Source organism: Polyodon spathula, chromosome 6 (genome assembly GCF_017654505.1).
Source record: "Polyodon spathula isolate WHYD16114869_AA chromosome 6, ASM1765450v1, whole genome shotgun sequence".
NCBI classification, from domain to species: Eukaryota; Metazoa; Chordata; class Actinopteri; order Acipenseriformes; family Polyodontidae; genus Polyodon; species Polyodon spathula.
Genome location: NC_054539.1, coordinates 56,156,352 through 56,163,860, shown reverse-complemented (window position 1 = coordinate 56,163,860; position 7,509 = coordinate 56,156,352).

Genomic DNA, 7,509 nt, shown 5'->3' with positions numbered 1-7,509 from the left:
TCGAATCATCCATACAGGCAGCTATTTTAAAAAGGAATAGTCATTAGCTTCTTGAGGAATTCGAAGAGAAGCTTTTACAATTTCAACATTTTGTTATTAGTCTCTGTTCTAACAAACAATACCAGCTTGGATAAATTGGAAATGCTGATCAGACCCCCGTATTTTTCGACATGCTAAGCAATACCACAGTTTACAAAAAGGGGAAAAAAAAAACAGGTGTGAGTAATCACAACTGGAAATGAAAAGAAGCACATAACTGTAATGCTCTGTGTGACAGCAGGCGGCCAAAAACTGCCTCCAAAAGTTGTTTTTTTATATGCGTAACTGAGGTTGTCTGTAAATGCAGCTTTATTTGATGTTTTTTTTCCCTCAAATTGAGGGTAGGAAATTCGGGCTGTGTCTTAATATTGCAAGCACTAACAATTTGCTGTTAAAGTCTCATTTTAAAGCTATTCAGTATCACATATTATACCACCAGAAGCAAATCTTCTTTTACTTTCTAATTAATGCAGGGTATTTGAATAAAAGTCGGGTAATCCACACTGAGTCTTGTTTAATGTGTGAATGCATTAGCTTGTAACTACATGCTGGGTCACCAAACCAATTAATATTGCAGGGCCTCCATTCGCTATGCTGCAGCTGAGTGTGTAATTACCATAACTCTTGTGATATTTATTTCCCCCTGTTTATGTCTCAAACCAGGGGAGGGAAAGTAAGTAGACTGAATGGATACCACTGAGCCAAAAGATGGACTCCGCTCTTTAAATAAGTTTCAGTGTTCGTACTAAACAAGTCTTTTCTAACAACATACTCAGGCTGTCCCACCTGATCCCACATACCTTCTTATGTGTACAATACAGTGCATAGAAGGTAAGGTTCCTGTGGGGTCTTATTTTTTGTACCACAGAGTCTGGAAAGCAAAATACCAACAAAAATACAATCAGGGGCTTCAGTGAAAGTTAGCAACATTGAAGGTCCATTTTTCAACATGGGAATATGAAACTTGGTTGTTGCTGTGTGACTGCAGCTGCAGTATACTGGTGCGCAACAGCTCCCTCTAGCATCAGGTGTATTCCATCCAGGGAACCTTGGATACATCCTGAATCAGAGCATGAAGGAGTGCACTTTTGTGTACTCACAATGACTTCATATTGCCTGGTGTCAATATATTCTCTAGTACAGCTGGCTGCTTGTTCAAACAGGTACATAGTTCAAACAGGTGCATAGGGATTGATTTCAGTGGATTTCTGAACATTATCCTTTTGAATACATGATTTACCATCAATATAGTTAAACAAACAATTCATTACCTGAAGGGTGCTTTCATTATGCAAATTACTGTATACAGAAGCATGTTTAACCACGGTCATACTTGCACACTCTGTCACTTCCCAACATGTAAAAATGGAATTACAGCATATTGAATTTGTTTCTGGGTGTAAAAGGGTAAAAAAAACTACAAATACATAAATGTTTTTGACTAATGCCTCCATCAATGTTAACGTTTGTCACTTGACTTTCTTACACTTTTAACTATGCTTAATATAGTGGTTCTAAGACTTTTTGAACCATGCCCCCTTCTTCTTTTCTGTAGTACTTCACACAGCCTCTCCACACACATGTGCATATACCAGCAAAAAGATAATCCAACATGCCACTGGCTTCTCTGTATGTCACTGCTGTTGCATTTTTTTCTTTTGCATGAACCAGCCATTGATCAATAGTAATAACAGCAAACTTAGCACTGCAAATAATATTTTACCAATTCTGTCCAATGCTTACTAATGTGCACACCACATAGTAACCCGATAAACAACATATATCACCAGACGACAGCAGACTTCGTCCAATAATAATATGCAAACTTAAAAGGCTCTCATCAGATGCACAGCTCCATCTAGGAACTTTGACACGCCAGTAAGATCTCACGCACCCCAGAATACATTCTGTGACCCCTCCCACCCCCTCCCCATGAGGGTCACACCCTTCAGATGAAAAATCCTGACAAAGTGTACAAGGCATTGGTATAATTGAGGACATTTAAGCTCAATGGCCTTTAGGAGATTATAGTCCTCTCTTGAAGATCTTTGTCAATCACATTGTCTGTTGTCTTATAACTGTAGAAGTGTGCTAATCCATTAAGCAATTCTCTAGTCTATATATTTTGAGTTTGAATGTGAGCTGTACTGCACTGATGCTGCTCGTAAGATACAGAGAGGCTGCACTGAAGCAAAAGTCTAGGTTAATATACTGGTATTACAATTATATGCCAATGGTATTTTTCAAGCTGTCCTTTAAGGGACAAACAGCCTAATCCAGAATACTACACTGTAAGACTTAAAGAGCAAGCAGCTTCAAAAGTCATGTACTTGTACCATCTTTCTCATTTGCAATCATTGAGGCTAGGTCTGGGTTCTCATCCTCCAATATTGAGTTATTATAATTGTTCTCAATTTATCTATATCTGTCTTTAAACCTGCTTTGAGCTTACATGGCTTTGAAATCACTCTGGGGAACTCTAACAGCCTCGCACTGAAAAGTCTTACTCATTCCATTCAAACCATGTGATAATGTGACCTTTCGCCCAACCAGCTCTAAATATATAGTATAGAGGGTGTGACTAACCTTTTTGAAAAAACGATTTTGTCACATGATTTGAATGTAATGAGGAAGTTTGTTCAGTCCTATGCATTTAGATGAGGGACAGGTGAACAATGAATACAACATATTTTGAAGCTACTTGCACTTGAAGAATGTCTAGTCCCATGACCTCAAGAAGCTGAATGCCTTGCTCTACAAGAAACACACATTAAAAAATGATCATAAGGTTGGCTACTGTACCTAGCTACAAGATTGATAAGTATTGGCACATGATTCTAGAACGCTCCCCTGGTCCCCCGTCCCTGTCCCCAGTCTCCCATCCCCAGTCTCCCTTCCCCTGCCCCAGCCCTGCAACTTGTCTTTATTTCTGAAATTCTTATCGTGGCTTTTTTTTTTTTTTTTTTTGAACAGGGATGAGGATTTGGCAAAGTCAATGAACACTTTAGTAAAGCGAGGCAGGCTTGGTAATGAGCAATTCTGCACTTTAATGAGATTGTGTAGATCTGTCTCCAACCTGTCCATCAAGTTTCTGTTGTGTAAAGCACCCTGACACTAATCCTCTATCCCGCCCAATCTTCATCTGGAGCGGGATATTAGATTCTTTCATGGTATATATTGCATTAACAGTATAACCTCAGCAGAAATCCAAGCAACTTAACTGCACTTGAGACATTACAGACAGAACGATTACATTTTTTTTAAACTGCACTACGAGTATAAAGGAATTACCCATGTGCTCAGACAGAGTAAACAATTCCTTACGGCCCGCTGAACACCTAACTGGGCATCATTTATGTGTGCCTTTAAATCTGTTTATTGCCAAGAGAAAACCGTTACCACAAAAAGGATCATAAGCTTTTACAATGAAACAAATTTTAGCTAATACTCTATGGGAGGGCTAGGTTAACTTAAAGGGCACACCCTTTTTTCAATGCATGCTTGTCCCTCGTTTTTGGTTTGGCGATTTAACTGGAAAATATGTTTTACAATCCACTGTATTGCCATTACTTAGCTTAACATGAATACTGGTTCACTCTTCATTGTGCCAATTATTTTTTTAATTATTTTGTTTTAACCTTAATTCAGGCAAATATACATGCACAATACTATAGATAAAATGCCATCCTGGTGCTGTAGGTCAATAACTGGCACTAGACCACTGGAGTGAATCTGACACCAAAAGGGATTAAATACCGGAAAGCAGAAGTTTTTCATCAGTTGAAAAAAACAAGCATACTGTATAACTAAATAATTTTTTTTAACACAGTAAAAAAAATTTTTAAAATTTTAAAAAAGATGGTCACGTTTCAAGTGCTTATAAGAGCTAAGGAAATAGCATTTAAAAGCTTATCACTCCTTTAATGATCTGTTTCTTATTGAGAAATATAAATATATATACAGCATTGAGAAATATAAAATATATATCATATTAATATATATATTATATATGTATTATATATATATATATATATATATATATATATATATATATATATATATATATATATATATATATATATATATATATATATATATATATATATATATATATATATATTTTTTTTTTTTTTTGAAAAGTATGGAAGTGACCGTGTCTCCCCTCCCCCCCAGCTCTGCACTCCTTGGGTGGAACCGCTCCTCTTCAGAAATGAATAAATCACCAGTACAGGGCAGACGATACAGCACACTGTCGTAATTCATGTTTTGATTGTGCTTGGAGAGAGGAGAAAGGCAGATTGAATAAGCTACAAAATATTTCACGGGCAAGCACCAAGAAGAATTCTAAGTATAAAGAAAGAATTGCAACTGGGTAGATTACATCACTAAAAAAATAACATACACTGGGGAAATGAAGGGAAGGACCTGAAGAGAAAAACATAAAAGTACTACAAATGGTTCACAAAAAAACAGAGGTAAATCTGAATGTTACTGGTAGATTCTAAATATATTAGGTATTACATGTTCACAAACACACCCACAAACAAATAACTGTTGTCCAAAGTCTTATTTAAAATAGCATTTGTGAGACTCTGTAATGAAACCTGTACAATTCACAAGGATAGAGGGTGATTAGAAAGTAATCTTACCACACCAACGCACCACATCATTGATGTGGTAAACCTACTTTCTAATCACGCTGTGTATTAAATTAGTTGTGCATATTCAGTGGCAAATTGCCTTTGAAAAAGATGATGTTCACATCACTATTTTAGCTACTGTAACTGTATCTATAAACACATGTATGCTAAGATACACATATACACACACATATATATGTTTGATAGTCTTTTCTCCGAGGGGTACATCTCCCTGAATTAATGAATGTGCTCCACTGAGGATTCAACCCAGGCCTGTTCCTGCTGGAGCACAAAATACATTTAATGACGATCTCTCCAGGGGTTGGTGATGAACTGCAGCAGGTGGTTGTGATGGAAGATAAAAGACCCAGCTATTCGTGTACGTGAGAAGAGTGACAGGCAATTTAAAATAAATAAATAAATACATCTTTTAAAAGTACACATTGTAATATTTTTTGCTGATATGTATGCTAAACCATATATAACATACTATTAATGATGTAAGAATTGTGACAAACGTGGGAGGACCTCACTAAAACTCCCGACTATAAAACTCCTGAACTGTGAACATTAATAAAAGAAATATTAGTGGAATGGGAGCCATCCTGAATTTCAAAAACACATCGCCCATCTGTTGCCCCAACACATTACTGATTTAATGCATTTAAGAAGTTTCTGAAAGATGTGCTGCAATCACATATGCCTTCTTGATTGTCATCAAAATAACAGAATCCTGCCATTCCATTTAGTTTGTGTTCCGGTGCTTTTTTTTCTGAGTTCTAGAGCTGCACTTCCTTCCATAGATTTCCTACCATGGTCCCTGATATGTAGGCTAGATCAGCCAGTATCTTTATATCTTTAGCACCAGCGCCATCTAGTGCTCATCTCTGTACACCAGCAAAACAATAGTAAATATCATCCAAAATAGCTCATCACTAGATGGCGCAGGTGCTTACTTCCATAAAGACATTTGGTTTGATCTAGCCTTGGTTACATGTGTTTATGGCAGGCAACCTGAAGTCAAGAGCAACTAAATTCAGGGAAATGCAACACAGACTAAGAAAAGCAAAACTTGCAATAAGACCCACTCGGTGAGATTGAAACATAATAAAAAGGTATTTGAAGCTGACTAAGTTCACAAAACCTCCTAGCGCAGACCAAAAACACTCCAGCTCCTTTACACCACCTTCTTTTCACCTTGTCAGGTGATCACTTGCTTAAAGCCACCATGACCCCCTAAAAGATATTGGCTTACTTATTCACCTGACTGATCACAACTGACCCTTACAACAACAACAAAAAAGAAATCTACTGAATAGCAGCTGAAGCATTAACACTTTGAAGAAAACGTATTGACCTGAAAGGACGAGTCGATAAGTAATTAGTAATGAACAAGGCGGCTCAGATGCTATCTTTAACGCGTGTGAGAATTTAACAGCCTGGTAATCCTGTATGGGGGTAAGCAAAAAAACAGAAAACTCCTGTCAATTAGGAACGCAAACTTCACAGTGAACTAACAGCCTGCTGTTTATAAAGAGAGTTTTGAGGGTCTCCACTCCATCATCTGTAGTAAGATTCACTCTCTTTCTTGTGCTTTATTCGCACCACAACAGCTATAAAACCTTATGACAGTAGCCCCCCACCTCAACGAAAATAAGCAGCAGCCTTTTAGTAAGGCTAACCTGGGCGCCCTGTTTAAAAATGCTGCACTCTATTAGCACATCAATAGTGTCAAAGTTTCTCATCTGTTCGGAAGTCTTCTGTGCTGCTCCACACTTATTTACATGCTTTTATCTTGTGCTCACTGCAAGTTCAAAGACTCTCTCAGTAGATGTTGCCTACATTGTTGCCTACAATGCCTTCTCTGCTGGAGTGCTTGCATACCTTCCTCGTGGGTCAGTGATCTGGGAATCCCCCCTCCCACCCCTATTATTGGGATATGTGAAAGCTCACCATGACCGACTCTGGTTCCCAACTGCTATTGGAAGGCCTTAAAATCAGAAGCACAAGGTCAGCACATTCAGTCATTGAGTGTGTTGAACTGCTGCTCCAGCCTTTGTTCCATGTTTTGTTTCATATGTTAATGAGCACAACCTCAACGGGTAACAGAGATGTTTGGAAAATAACAAACTCAGCTGCGAAAACAGGAGGTGAGCACTAAAGACCAGCTTAACACACAGGGGTACTGTTACAAAAACCAAACCCATCAGTTTAAATATCCCATTTTCAAATAACATGACTGCTCATTAAATATTAAGACAAAGCATCTTTACAAAAATGTATTAGAAACATAACTTAGGTTTCTGTTTTTATTCACCATAACTCACTCTGCAGCATGGGTGCACAACTCTAGTCCTCAAGACCCATATCCCTTGTTTGTCCATCCAGGTTCTGCCTGTAGCCCGAATGACTTAATCCAACCAATTTAACCTCCTTCCAGGCCTTAGTCAGGTTATTGTTTAATGATACTGATAAAACCTGAAGGACCAGATTTGTGCACCCTTGCTGTACAATATACCTTGTGTATGACAGTGCACTACAAATTCCTTTCTCACCAACACCAACTTTACCAGGGCTAAGTGCTGCAGCAAGAAGACCACATGGTCTGTGCCGGTATTCAAGGCTTTCAGATCATTCTCCTCCCAGCCCAGACTCCGTTTGTAAATTCATGGTTGGTTTAAGTGAACTATGACCTAATGATGTATTACTATGGCTTCTGAATGCAAATTATGGACCCTTTCATATACCAAGCATTCGTTTTGTCAATTTAACATTATTAAAAGAAGCACATACTGTAGGTCACGCTTTTGTCAGATTAATTTTTTACAAT